The sequence below is a fragment of the Chionomys nivalis genome, chromosome 21 (genome assembly GCF_950005125.1).
Source record: "Chionomys nivalis chromosome 21, mChiNiv1.1, whole genome shotgun sequence".
In the NCBI taxonomy this organism is placed as follows: domain Eukaryota; kingdom Metazoa; phylum Chordata; class Mammalia; order Rodentia; family Cricetidae; genus Chionomys; species Chionomys nivalis.
The window spans coordinates 25,097,133-25,112,581 of record NC_080106.1 but is presented as its reverse complement, the minus strand read 5'-3'; positions in this window follow the sequence as shown (position 1 = coordinate 25,112,581).

The following is a 15,449-nucleotide window of genomic DNA, read 5'->3' as shown; positions in this document are numbered from 1 at the left end:
ACACTGTCAATTCTCTTTCTAATGGATTTTGAGACTTGTTGTTCAGAAGTTAATCCTGTTAATAAGATTCGATTTTCTTTTTGCCTTAATAGTGTACTTTGAAATACTTATGATGAAGGCAGGGTGTATTTGGTATGCTGTATTGCTACGCTCCTGTGTGTAATCTTGGCAAATGAGGCTAAGAGAAGGACCGGAAAGAGGAGGGAGAAAAATAGTAGAAACATTGACTCCTCGGCAATTTCGAAAGGAAAATAGGTCTTGCTTTCCTCTAGTAAGTCAAGTTCAAACTAGTCCAATCCATGATGTGTGCATTATGCTCAAGGGCCTTTAACGCACAGAATGGCCAACCCCTTCTAAAAAACCTGGCTGCTTTGGAAGTGTATGGATGGCCGTATGCATGATTAAGAGGAAAAGCAATTTTTTGGCATAAAACAAATGAAGCTGTTCTCTGGATTTTCACTTTTTCAAATTTTTCTATTTTTTAGATGTACAACTTCCTAGACCTGGGTGTAGCGTGGAGGGCCTTGAGTTTTCAGGGTCTTTTAACTTTTTGAGTCTTTTCCCTCTGACCTTGTCAAATCTATGACTATCTTATCCAAACTGAAAGAAACTTGTTTTATAAAGACTTTAGCGATGAATAAACTATCAAAATATGTCATATATAAAAAGAATTTAAGTTTAATTTGGCATTTGTGAAAATTTTTTCACGCTAGCCAAGAGCCATTTTAGGAAAAGAGGAGATAGATAACCCTCTTTCAGCAGATACATAAGGAGTGTTTGTTCTGCCTCAGCATACATAATACTCTGAGATATATTGAAAAATCTTAGTTTACATACAAAGGGTCAGGGACATAAACAGTAAAGTCATGATGGAGAGATAATATGACATTGTAAGTGAGACAGGTTTTGAAGATGAACTGTATCTTCAAATTAGAACTGTATCTTCAAATTAGAATTAGAAGATACACTATACGTGAAAGTAGGCTTGGGAAAATTATTTGTCAAAGTAATACAGAAAAAGAGAGTAAGGCTCTCCTGGATTTTCTTTTAGTCGATCAGGTTTCAGTTGGGTGGAGAGTATGACAAATTTCTTGTCTATGTTAATGTTGGCAAATTCTAGTTGAAGTTTTCCATTCTGAAGGGCTAGGAGGGTGGCTAAGTGGGTTTAACATGAAGACCTGAGCTCAATCCTCAGAATGCAAGTAAAACCAGACATGGTGATGCAAGCCTGTAATCCCAGCAGGGTGGAGGGCAGAGACAGGAGTATTCCTGGGACATGCTGGCCACCCACTATATCTGATTTGCTGTGATATCAGTTCAATGAAGCATCCTCTTTCAAAAAGACAAGGTAGGGAATCAAATGAGGATAGTACCCAACAGTGACCTCTGACCTCTGCATGTACTCACACACAGGAACACATACACCCATCTGATTTGGGGAGTATTTTCTCACACTTAAAAAATGAGAAAATGAGCAAGGAAGTCAGGACTGCTAGGGGTGCGTCCACCCACTGAGATGGTGTGACTGATCTAATGGGAGCTCACCAAGGTCAGCTGGACTGGAACTGAACGAGCATGTGATCAAACCGGATTCTCTGAATGTGGCTGACAATGGGGGCTGACTGAGAAGCCAATGATAACGGCACTGGGTTTTGATTATACTGCATGTACTGGCTTTTTGGGAGCCTAGTCTGTTTGGATGTTCACCTTCCTAGACCTGAATGTAGGGGGGAGGGCCATGGACTTCCCACAGGGCAGGGCACCCTGACTTCTCTTAGGACTGGAGAGGGAGGGGTGAGGGGAAGCGGAGGAGTTGGAGGGAAATGTGAGGAGGGGAGGAGGTGGAAATTTTTAATAAATTAAAAAAATATTGCTTTCCAAACTCTCCAGAATTAAAATATGTGGTTATTGTTGATGCTCTATTGAACTGAAAGCTTGTATTAATATGTATGGCTACATTTTATAAAATTACCATAACTGACGGATTTACGGTTCTGAGACAGTAACCAGATTTTAATAATGAAGCCATTAATACATACCTTGGCTTGAGGGTGTGATGTTTGTGACAATGTAATATTTGCTTTGAAAGCAGCAATCCCCAAACTAATATATTTATATCTCTGTAAGTTGGGCAAATGTCTCCCCAGCTAGCGACACATTGTGCTGTCTTGACAATCAGAGCTCTTTCTCAGATGTTGTTTGTTTCCTCCTCTTTGCAGGAAAAAAGATAGGTGTTTAAATTATAAAAGAAATTAATTACTAAGATGATCTTGAGAGACGTAAAAATAATTTAAGGAAAAATATTCATTAGAAAATCTCCCTGTTCTTAGTGTTTCTCTGGAAAGAATAAAGAGTGGGCATACCTGTTTCCTAACATTCAGAGACACATTTACATTTAAATGAAAACACAGACATGTATGTTTGATGAAGACCATATATCCATGAACTTAAAATCATATTTTTGTAGAAAGCATAAAATACCCTGCTGTGCCAATATCCCAATATAAAGACAACTTAGTCTTTATATAAAGAATAGCATATGCTGTATCTGAGAATTCGATTTAGTTTTTTCCCTAGATCCACACGTTTTCTGAGAGTCAGCCTCCTGAAGACATATATGGGTGAAAGCTGTGTTATTTTAATGATTGAAAGTTAAATTCCACCAAACCATGAGAATTCTCCTAGTCAGTCTCTCAGCCCCATTCCTAATCCCTCCGTATTTATTTCCATGAACGCAAATCCACTGTGCTCAGATTATTTATCTTAAATTGTGCACAAAGGGACGGAGGCGTGTTTTAAAATGAAATGTGCTCGTTGCTCACCATGTGCTTGGTTCAGACAAAGTTCCTGCATGCTCTCCTGAGAGTCCTATTGAGAGAATTTGAACAACCTCTGAAGGATATTCTTAGAAAAGGATATCCCAATCACACCTACCTGCTCTAACCAGCAACATGCTGAGGTTGTGGATACAGGGATCTGGGGATGTGTGCAATTAGTACTGACATCAGAGCTAGTTAAAGAGATGTTGGAATGTTTAATTTTTCCCCCAGCATGTGTCACTTTCTTCTAACAATGCTGCACACACAAACTCAGACATATAATCTGTATTTTACTTCATGTCAGACATAAAGACATAAAGATGGGTGCCTAATTATTGGCTGAGGCAAATATGAACAAAAGGGAAGCCGGACCACTCTCTTTTCAGAGAGCATTTACAAATCTGGTTATTGCTACTGTTCTCATTTGCCTGGGAACTTAAAGGCATCAGTAGGCGCTTCAAATTTACTGACAGACATTTCTCAACCTTGCTTCCCCCTGGGTGCTCAACCTCAGCAGGACAGAGTATGAGTTTGTTCCGTGCCATGCTCCCAAACTTGATTTCCTTGTTAAAAACAAAGCTGAAGTTGTTAACTTTCCATATTCAATGTGTTCAGACTTTCTCGGTTTTGTCTCAGCCACCCCACCTGCCTGGATTTACACTCAGTTGAGCTCAGAGCTGCCTTTGCGGCTTTCACTCACTTTCATCTCGCCATTCTTCCTTCCTCCCTCCCTGCACCTGATTCTCCTCTATTCAGCACCTCATCACTACTCACCTGCACCCCTCAGAGCCCTGTGAGAATCATCTCAAGTGTCAGAGACTCATTTTCTTCCCTTTTAAAATACAAATCACAAGACGGCACAGCCCGATTGCCTAAGAAAATGGGTGACCACACCCCAAACAGAACCAAGATGTGCTGCCAGTCACCTCACCCCAAATCGCATACCTGCAGCTGCTTTGGTGGCCCGTTCTGACTGGACTGTAAGACGACAACTATCTGGATATTCTGTTCTGATTGGACAATATTACAGATGACCTTTCCTCAGCCCGGAGAAATGTGGTCACAAGACTTGAACATCTGCCTCTTGAACATCTGGCCTTGGTAATTTCTCTGCACTGCTTATAACGGAGATGTACCGAAATGATGAGAGCTCTTGCAGAAAGAGAGAAGAGCAGGAGTCACAAACCAAAGTTCAAACTGGACTCTGCTTGCAACTGGACAAAAAGTCCATGGAAATTAAAAACAGGAAAAGGAAAATGTGAGAAAAAAATGGTGCAGGCAAAACTAGAGTGCATTTCACTCAGAAAAAAAATAATTAAAAGAAGAAAAAAACAGATAACTGGAAGGACAGAGGGCTGGCAGGCACATATAAGATCTCTTGTTCCCAGTGGCCGTTACGGTGCATGATTCATAAGGTCAGATTTTACAGTTGGAAATTCAGTATAGGTCATTGCTCTAGGATAGGAGATAATTCTTTCCAAGCCCATGCTCTGTCTCCTACCCAGTTCTCGGTGGCCTGTCACACTCCTTGGGTGCAACATTACAATTCAGCAGTGTAAGAGATTCTAAATTTGACCCAAGCTTCAGCAAAATTAAATGTGCCCTAGCTAACTCGAAATCAAAGATGGCTTTCCATTGGTTCCTTTTAGAAATTCACCATTTCATAGAGAAATGAACACATGAATAACTAAACCCATTTTTGAATTGCAAAATGAGCTAACCTCACCTACCTACATATCTAACAGAATAATAGGTAGCTTTAAGAATGCCCAACAAAAATGATATAAATAGCAATGTGTGGAATCAAATTAGATGTGATATGCATACATCAAAATTCAGTTCGTACTTGAATGGCTGAGGTTGCTATCTATAAAGCACAATTTAGTCATACAGTACAAATTTTTACTTTCAAAAGATTAAGCTACTGTATTACTGAGCAGGGGGAGTTCTTTTTCAGAAGGTTAAAAGAAAAATAAGAGATTAGCACAAATAAGAAGAGAAGACACTAGTAATTGACCAGTCAACATATTCAAGAAGAGGTCAGAGAATTCAAGGACAGTAGTTCATCAGTAAATTTTTAGAGATGGTCTGAATGACCTCCCTAAGTATCATTTGCATCCTTTGTGGCTTCTAATAAGGAAATATTAACCCTGTACTTTGGATCCTTCCCTATCTGTAGGTCTCTGTCCTTATCATCTATGTGCATTATCCATTCTTCCCATTTGAAACCCACTTCTTAGGAATCATTACTGAAGCATTTACTGCTGCAAAATCGCTTGTGGGAAGTCTCTTCAGCTTTCTCTTGCTACTTCTGCTTCTATCTTCGCTCCACTTCCTCTCAATATCCCTTTCTAGGGTTCAGCCCATATTTCTCTGACTCCTTCCAATGTTGGCAGCAGCACTTCTACAGACCGATTGGGAACCCCTCGCTGGGGTATGTACGCCTGTGTGAGTGTGAAATCAGAGGTACAGATTCTTCTCACAGGGATGAGGGTGGTGGTGCTCATTAAGTACACACTGAAGGTCTAGGTAGTGAAATTAACCTCCTGAAAGTGGAGCTGAGAGTCCTATAGGTGGGCACTACCTGTTCAGAAATCTACTTATTCAAGGAAAGTGCCCAAGAGGTAGGAGGTAGGAAATTATCCTTTTGGAAATTAATAATTGAGGGAGCAAGATTTTGTTTGGTGTTAAAGAATGAGCAACCTTGTTTTGTCTGAGCCTGTCATCTAAGCACCCCACTCCAGGATACTGCCTCAATGTGGCTTAGATTTTATGCTGGGGTTTCATTTGTTTTCTTTTCTTAGAGCAACCTAAGCTTATTTAGGAAGACACTTCCTGAAAGGCCAAGCAGTGTTGGTATCCATATTTTGGTGACTAGTCTATTAGTAGGTGTTGTCTGTGGGTGCTGATTTGTCCTACTTAACCTTGGCACATCTTGAATATGGGATAAGATAATATTAATGCATCATTTCCTCTCTATAAAAATAGTCTAAATAAAGACTCTCAACAAATGCTGAATAAGAGGGATCATAACCTCCTTGTACACTGGTTCTTAATTGATGCTTCCTGGACGCAGTTCAATAATTCTCATGAATCTATACATACTTAAAACAAATACTTGATTACTGGACCCACAGGTTACTCCTTGAACACTCTTTTTTTTTAAAGACAGAAATATATATATCCCCAAATGGCCTCTAAACATTGGCTCTTCCTACCTCCATTCCCCAAGAGCTGGGATTAGACACAAGCACTGTAGTTCCTGATTTATGTAGTGCTGGGAATTGAGTCAAGGATTTTGTGTCTATGAGGCAAACACTCTAACAACTGGGCTATATCTCCAGCCAGGACATAATTCTAATGAGGATATAATATTAGTATACACAAAGAAAAAACCTGGGGAGTTTCAAAAAATACAACTAAGTTTTAGATCTCATTTTTTTTTTTTTTTTTTTTTTTTTTTGTCAGTTGGACTAGAGTAACACTGAAGTTGACCCTGATGCAGAAGTAAGGGCCAAACATGGGCTGGTAGAAATTCATTTTAATATTAAAATATTATTATCTACCATGGTTAAGATCTCTTTTTTTTTTACTTATTTATTTATTTTTATTCTTTTTTAATTAAAATTTCCACCTGCTCCCCATTTCCCATTTCCCTCCCCTCCTCCCAAATATTGCCCTCCCCCCACTTCCCTCCCCCTATCCCCACTCCTCTTCTCCTCCCCCCACTCCATTCCCCCTCCCTCTCGATACTGAAGAGCAGTCCAAATTCCCTGCCCTGCGGGAAGACCAAGGTCCTTCTATCTACGTCCAGAAAGGTGAGCGTCCAAACAGGCTAAGCTCCCACAAAGCCAGTTCATGTATTAGGATCGAAACCTAGTGCCATTGTCCTTGGCTTCTCATCAGTCTTCATTGACCGCCATGCTCAGAGAGTCCGGAATCAACCCATGCTTATTCAGTCCCAGACCAGCTGGCCTTGGTGGGCTCCCAATAAATCAGTTCCACTGTCACAGTGGGTGGGTGCATCCCTCGTGGTCCTGATTTTTTGCTCATGTTCTCCCTCCTTCTGCTCCTCATTTGGACCTTAAGAGCTCAGACCGTTGCTCCAAATTGAGACTCTGTCTCTACCTCGATCCATCGCCAGATGAAGGTTCTAAGGTGATATGCAAGATATTCATCAGTATAGGATAGGGTCATTTCAGGTTCCCTCTCCTTAGTTGCCCAAGGTACCAGCTGGGGACATATTCCTGGACACCTGCGAACCCCTCAAGAGTCAAGTCTCTTGCCAACCCTAAGATGGCTCCCTTAGATAGGATATATACTTCGCTGCTCCCGTATCCATCCTTCCTATATCCCAACCATCCCAATCCTCCGAGCTCCTCCCATCCTCCCCTTCTCATATTTCTCATCCCATTTCCCCTTTGCCCCATGCCACCTCACCCGCAAGTTCCCAGTTTTTGCCCTGGAATCTTGTCTACTTCCCCCTCTCTTGATGGATACTCTGTCACATTGATTTGTTAAAGGTATGTGTCATTGTCTTAATATGTAATTCACATTGGTAAAAAACTAGAAATAATTTTTTACTTATGTATGTAATTATATGTGTGTGTGTGTGTGTCTAACCATTTACATGAAGGCCTAAAACATTTTCATCACTCATAAGTTTCTGTATTTCTGTGTCCAGCCAACATACAACTAACCAGTAACCACTATTTCCATACTTATCACCATATCCCAGTTGTGTGTGTGTGTGCATTTGTGCATGCTGCTACACACACCTGTGTTGGGTGCTCTGTTGCCCTCCACCTTCTGTTCAGAAGCAGGGGCTCCCTCTGATTGCAGAGCTTAAAATTTCCCTTATCATGGCTTGCTAGCAAGCCCTGGGCATCCTGCTGTCTCTACCTCCTTTTCTCAAGGATTGAATTACAGACACACACCACCACACCTGGCTTTTAAGTGGCTGCCGGAGGTTCACATTTGGGTCTTGCAGCCTCCACAACAAACACTTTATCTGCTGAGCTGTCTCCCCGTCACCACAGCCCACTGTCACCTGCTACTGAAGTTCCCTAAACTATAATAAGAACGTGTTCTCAGTGCTCCTGCGTTCTCAGGATTACATTTCTGCAACTTGTCCATGACGCGACACAATGCTCATTAAGTCTTCCCCCCTCATCCTTTCTTTCCCCACACCCAAGCAAGCCTCATTCCTCAGCAATATCTAGAGTAGCCTAGAGGGGCTGACCTTTCTGCTTCTTGAAAACCATTGCACACAGCCCACAAGTTCCAGGTCGACTTACTGAACAAGTTTCAAATGTGACCTTTGGGAAATGATGCCTCTTCTGACACAAGCACATGTTTCCTCTCCCAGCCAATATTTTACATTCCGTGCGGAGAGGAGGCACACGGGGGGATACATGTTCTAGCCACCATCTATAATTAAAGATGACATTTTTTCCAAACTTGAAAAATAAACAAGAACCTGCGGAATGAGTCAAGCCAGAGAACACCATTGATGAAATAAGAGAGAAGGGAGTTTGCCATTTAAAATCATATACTCCTTAAATTACATTAGTAATTCAGCATGTCATCTGTTATTCAGCCAATTTTATAGAATTACAGAGAGATTCATTCCTAATTAAGAATTATCTGATGGTTGGGCTTGACCTAGTTAAATTCTTATCTTTATGACATCAATCTTTTATAATGCTTCCAGAAGCCTTGGCAAAAGCTCCAGTTTTATAAGTAAAAATTAATTAATTGGGACATTAAATTTGAAAGATGCTTTTATCTTTTCCCTGGTTCGTGCCTTCACAACAGAAAGCAATAATTAACAGTTTTATTCGAATATATAAAACATTTCCTTGACGATTTCCACCTACTTTAAGTACTCCAAGCATCAAATGGTGAGGAATCTAGATCTCTGCAAATGAAAGCGGTTCCTAGGCAAATATTTTATGAAGTGCATACTCCTTGGTCATCATGCCACTAGGATACAGCATGTTTGTGTGTTATGAAGGTGGTTAATCACTAGTAATATCAAGACCTAAAACATTTTTATTGCTCACTGGGGTTACTTATTTCCATGCCCACCCAACATACAACTCACCATTAACCACTATTTCCATACTTATCATCACATCGCAGCTGTGTGTGTGTGTGCATCTGTCCATGCCGGTACCCACACTTGTGTTGGGTGCTTACCTCCATCACTCTCTACCTTATGTTTTGAGACAGGGTCTCCCACTGATTATGAAGCCAACCATGCTACAAAAACTAAGCAAGATTTTTAGTTGAGCATAATTTGCTGGCGGGGAGAGGTATCTAAACAGAAAGGTTTCCTAGCTAAATTCACATAATTTGGCATCACAGAAAATAAATATTTAACCTATATTGAAATTATGATTTGACTTCACTGACATGAATTACTATCAGATTTGCTTATCCATACTTGTCCCATTGGTTTGTTAAGTTGATCATCACTGCCTTCTTGAGTGTGCCGTGTTTAGAAGAGAACATTTACGAGAACTACATAAACCACAGGTAGTAATGAGATCCGTAGTGGTCTGAGTGATTTAACCTGGCCAAAACCAGTCAGCCAGTCTAGGGAGGAGCCTCAAGGAATGGGGTTAAAGCTTTGCAATATTTGAAAATGTTAATGATAAACTGAGAAAAGTTCATAGGAAATAGGCTGGTCCTCTCAGATGAATTAGTATAGTCAGGTACCTTTATCTGAATAAAAACAAGACTACACACAGAGAGGAGAAAACTTGTTGCATGAGAAGGGATGGTGCGGTACATTAAACTCTACCATTTGTGTAAGAGCCATAATTTGAAGTCACTGAAAGGGGAAAGGTAGGTTAGGATTACTAAGTCATTGCTTCAGAACCCACTAAAATACATATCGGGCTTGGATGCCTTCCCGAGTAGCTTTGTGGGAAAGTTTTTAAATAGGACCATGAATTCTTTGACACACCTTGCACAGACAGGTAGCATCTGTCTCTCTGCTCTGGGCGCAGGTGACGCTTAGTGACAGATCAATCAGAGGAAAATATTAGAAGTGACAGTGTTACTGCTTAAGTTAGCTTGGGAGATTCCTTTGAGACCTACTTTTGGGACCCAGTGTTAATACAGATGCCCAGGGGTAGACATATGTTGAAAGACACCAGATGTTTCTTAGTTCCATCTGGAGTCAGCTAACAGAACAACAAACCAACATGTGGATGTATGATCTTGAAAGTGGATTCCTCAGTTCCCAGTTATCCATCACGTATGGGCAAGGAGCAGAGAGGGGCTGTTGCTATTGAGTTCTGTCCAAAGGGTAGGTCCAGGAACCAAACAAATGACTACTGATCTGAAATGAAAATGCAAAATCTGATTGGTTTAACACTACTGTCATTTCTGTATACCATATTGCCTGGGAAGGAAAAGTGTGAAAGCTTGGCATCGGTTTTGAATGAAGAACCAAGAGCAGTAAACTCCCCACTGATAACAGAACATGTAAAGACCCATGTGTTTATGTCGCATGAGAAGAAGCTCTAGGAAACCAGGCTGGGGCATTCAATTTGGGTTTCCCAACTGAGTCCACAGTTGCTATGGATTAGTGAAAGTGATCCAGCTGTTCCATAGCACTTGTGACTGAAGAACAAGATCAACAGATGGGACATTTGGTTCTCCAATGCAAAGAGTGAAAATCCCGCTTCATTATAACTACAACTCTGCGTATTGCGGGTAGGGAATCATTGAAAAGCCTGACCTGGGTCTTAGGAAAGTCAACTGAATGATTAATGGTCTGAATATGGAAATAGATGGTGATGCCATTAACATTCTTTTAGCCAGAACTAGTGTGCTACAGAACAAAAGGCAAAAATGTTAAGCCAAAACCAGGGTGCAAGAAAAGAACATTCTTCCTGAATCCAGACGACTGGATTGCTTATGGTTTTATCCATGTCATTTCTAGAGAGTCTTGTACTCTTAGACTATTCAGTGGCCAGAGAAGTAATATAGTACTATGGACAATATTAAGATAATTAAAAATAACTTGTTTAAAAGAAGAGTTCATTTTAAAAAGCAGAGATCACCAATTTATTTTCACTAAAGTGAGAAAATTAGTTTTCTGGATTTTAGTTTATTTTAAAAATAGGATGGGAGCCGGGCGGTGGTGCCACACGCCTTTAATCCCAGCACTCGAGAGGCAGAGGCAGGTGAATCTCTGTGAGTTCGAGGCTATCCTGGTCTACAAGAGGTAGTTCCAGGACAGGAACCAAAAGCTACGGAGAAACCCTGTCTCAAAAAATCCAAAAATAAATAAATAAATAAAAATAGTATGGGATAGAACAAGGACCCATTGGTTAAGAACACTTAGTCCTCTTATAGAGGACCCAGGTTTGGTTACCAGCACCTACACCATAGTCCATAATCATCTTTAACTCTAGTTCCTGTGCTCTCTCCTGACTTACAAAGGCACCAAGCATGTGTGTGGTATAAAGGCATGCATGTAGACAAAACACTCATATATTTGTATTGTTTGTTTATTTCTAATATACATTATAATATATACACATAAACAAACAATACAAATTTTAGTTAGAAAAAATTCCCAGTCATGGAATTCCTGAACTTGGAAAATAGCAGAACCATTCCTTAATGCCTTCCTCCAGTGTCCAGATGCCTGTTCATGAGGGAAGCAAGGGCCATTCTGCCACAAGGAGGACACTGAGTCTCCTCTGATCTTTAAAGGATTGCATTGACAGCTACACTTGGCCATTTCTGTGCCATCTATATGTGATTGCTTATAATGGCTGTCAATATAGTAAGATCTAGAATGACCCTGGAAACCTATATGTAGACAGAAGATTATATAGATAATGTTTATGTAGAAAGATGCAGTTAAACATGGCTGCCATCTTTCTACAGGCTGGGGCACTGGACCAAACAAGTAGGAGAAAGCAAGCTGACCACATGCATTCACCCTTTACCACCACTTCCTGACTAAGGGGACAAAGTGATCAGTCTCCTCAGAGCCATGATTTCCCACCCTCCCCGTCCCTGCCATGGTGGATTACACCTTCAAACTGTGATTAAATTTAAATAAACCCTTCCTTCCTGAAGTTGATTTTGTCACTGCAGGAGCAGGGTAACTAACACACGCTAAAAGAGCTGTGTTGAAGAAGCCTAGCAGGCCTCTAAGATCAGGCCAGAAAGTATTAGCATTACCCTAGCGTAGTAAAAATGCTCACAAGTCACAGGGCAGCAGGGCCACTCACAAGTCAGACTTTGAAGTTTTACAATCAGCTCTCCCGTTTTCTCCTCTCCCACCAATATAAAGCTCTTGACTGAGCTTCAAAACAGTCTCAAAACTCAAGTATGCAGAAAATGTTGTCTGTCAGACAAATGCCTGGACATTAAAGGAGCCGTGAGCATTTAATATTCTATACCAAATGCTGAGATAGAAACTCAAGGGCATCTTGTCCTTTGAATCAGAGAGGCTGTCATGTGTCTCCCTTCTTCCCTCTCGTACATTAGTATATATAATTAGCACTTAGGAGCAAGAGGTAGTTTACATTAGGATTAAGCTTATATTTCCACCTCATCCTTTGCCAGCTTTGTAACTTGGTCAAGTGAGTTAGTTTTTCTCCACTTCAGTCTCTATACACACAAAGTGGAAGTCAGAACAGTTACCTCCTAGGGATGTTGCAGGAACTGAGTAAGATAGGATGTGTGTCTGTGCCTGGAGCAAGTAGGAGATTAGTGCGTATTTGTCTCTTTCTTACTGGTAGGCTTCTTTGAGCTATTTCAGTTAAACTAAGAAACAGGCTCCTCCCTTTCTCTGACTCTTCCTGAGATAGACGTCTGAAATATAGTTGTCAGGAGAAACGGCATTTAGGGAATTCAGTCTTCACAGAAGAAACAAATGTAACTCCTTTCACTTTCTTTTTATTTCCTTTCTTACTTCTTCATGAAGCAGTGGATGCTGGTTATCCCAGTGGACCTGGGAGAAAACCAAATCCTGCTGTTCTGCTAGAGTAACGTTAGTAATAAAATGACCACTAATGACGTTCTGTTATACTCATAGATCAGGTCTTGCCCAGCCCTCATTAGAGAAATTTTCTCTGGTGGTGGTTGGAAAAAATAAAGCCGCAACTGGTCATTGTAGACAGTGAAAGACCTTGAAGCACTCAGTCTTAAATGAGATGTCTCCATCAGATTCCTCCCAGATTCCTCTGGGTTCAGGGAACTCTATGGAAGAAAAGCAATAAAGACTGTAAAAGTCAGAGGGGGATGGGAAGACATCAAAGCAACAAGACCTTCTAGACATAACATACTGACACACACATGCAAGAGAGACTGAGGCAGCATGCCCAGGGCCTGCACAGGTCTAAGCCAGATGGGGCTCCAGCACTGAGTGGGGAGTGGAGACCAGCCCTAATCCTAACCTAAGACAACTGCTTGCAAAAGAAAAGGTTTATACCTCCAACGGACCCTCACCAGCTATACACGGGTACAAAGGTATAGAAATCAAATGGCAGAGCACGCAGGTCCCATGCTTGGCCAGACTGCTAACACAAAACAGACTATATGGTATTTTTGGAGATTCTTTGTCTTGTCTTATAATGCTTTGCCTTGGCTGTTTTTTTTTTGGGGGGGGGTGGGGGAGGGGACTTATAATTCTTTTGCTTATATATTGTAGTTTCCAATTTGTGTTGCCGTGGAATTTCTGGGTATGCAACTACATGCGTCTGTTATTGGTTCTATATACACTTCTTGTGTTTTTTCTTTGGCATTTATTATTATTACTATTACTATTATTATTATTATTATTATTTTAGTGTTTGCTTGTTTTACCTGGTTTGTTTTGTTTTTTAGGGTGTGCACTTGAACGGATGGGAGGATGAAGAGGATCATGGAGGAGTTGGGGTAGGGAAAACAGTAATCAGATTATATTGTATGAAAAATCCTTTTTCAAACAAAGCAAGGAGTTCAGAAATGGGAGAAGAAGCTTCCATTTCTCCAGATCTCTTTTAGGTGAGTGTTGCTGTTTGTCTTGAATTCAGACCAGACAGGTACCTGTGGATAGGATGCACTCTGATTACTGCTTAGATGCTTAGAGAGCATCAGCTCTAATCTGGGAAGGAAACCTCCATGTTCCTCTCCAGCCTGCCTCCCTTCTTTCAGGTTAAAACCTGACCTTACCAGCTGCAATGCCAGTAACAATTGTGTGCTGTAAACATGTGTTAGAGATAAAGGTTGAATTGTTGTGTATTTGGAGACCATTAATAAAGGCGACAATGGTACAAAATTACACTTTCTACATAGTCATATCTAATTCTAACTAAAATAAATGAGAAACCCCAAGGGACTAAACCTCTAGAAGTAAAGATTTCTTATACCCCCATCTTGTCTCTATTCATCTCTCTCAGACAAACAAACAAAACAAAAGCATTGTGACTTTTCATCTTTATCGTTTGTGGACACCAGTGTGTGTCAGGCATGGAGACAGGTGGAGGTGATCATGGTCAAGTTGCACAATAGAAAAATAAAATTTCTCTTAAGAAAAAGTATAAGGGCTTGAGTAGGAGTCATACTCTTTGTTCTTTATTTCTCCTTCTTTTCAAATATCATTAAACAACTGCTATGTGGCACATACTGAGAATGGTACCAAAAGCAATCATCATTTATCTCAAATTCATTCTGAGCTGGTAGATGCAAACTCAAACCTATGTAAAGATCTGCCAGAAGGTGTAGAGAGCTCTGGGAAGGTCATCAATTTGTGGGCCTAGAGCAATATGTCTAGTCCGAGCTGAGGAAAAGGAGTTAAGCAAAGGCTCCGTCAGAGAGATAGTTGTTCTGGGTATGAAAAGGCAATGCTACTTGGACAGAGAAGAAAACGATTTACGTTCCAAAGCCTGTAGCTCCAACTGACCCCCATGATGGTTGTATATCTTACTGTCATGAACAGATTCTCCTCTGTCTTGACATTTATCAATATCAGCTACAATTTAACCTGGCTTTAAAGCTACCAAAATCTATAGCCACACAGCAAGTACAGCATGGAGATGATGAATACTTGGTAATCTATGTAAAGGCAATTACAGATTTAATCTTAATAGCTTTGTGATCTGTGATGCAATCTTTTATGCAATTGACAAAGTAGGAGGATCATTGCTCCCATTTGTCCTGTGCTAAGTGGGAACAAGTATCTGGGACACACAAACTATGCAGAGGCCTCGGAGGCTCTCCCAAGATGGCAGTCCAGCTTTCAGTTTGAGCCTCACTGCCATGAGGTCTACAGCCATAGCAGGTGTTAAAATTTGTTAAGTAGGAACTTAGTTAAGATAGCGTTGCCCCTTTAAGATACACTTGCCTGTAGGAAATGAACAAACACATCACAGAATGAGAGAATAGTTATTTTGTAGTCACGTAAATCCTACTGAACTACACATAGAAGGTGCATCATTTTGTTGAACCTTCAAATCGATACTCTAAGGAATATACTAGAAACCATATTATTACATATATGAGAATATGAAGGGATAGCTGAGAGTTTTTCAATGCCACGTGAAAAATGAAGTTTCAGGATTCTACTCCAGTCCACTTGTGTCCCCTAGATAATTTCCCAAGGTGATTCCTTAG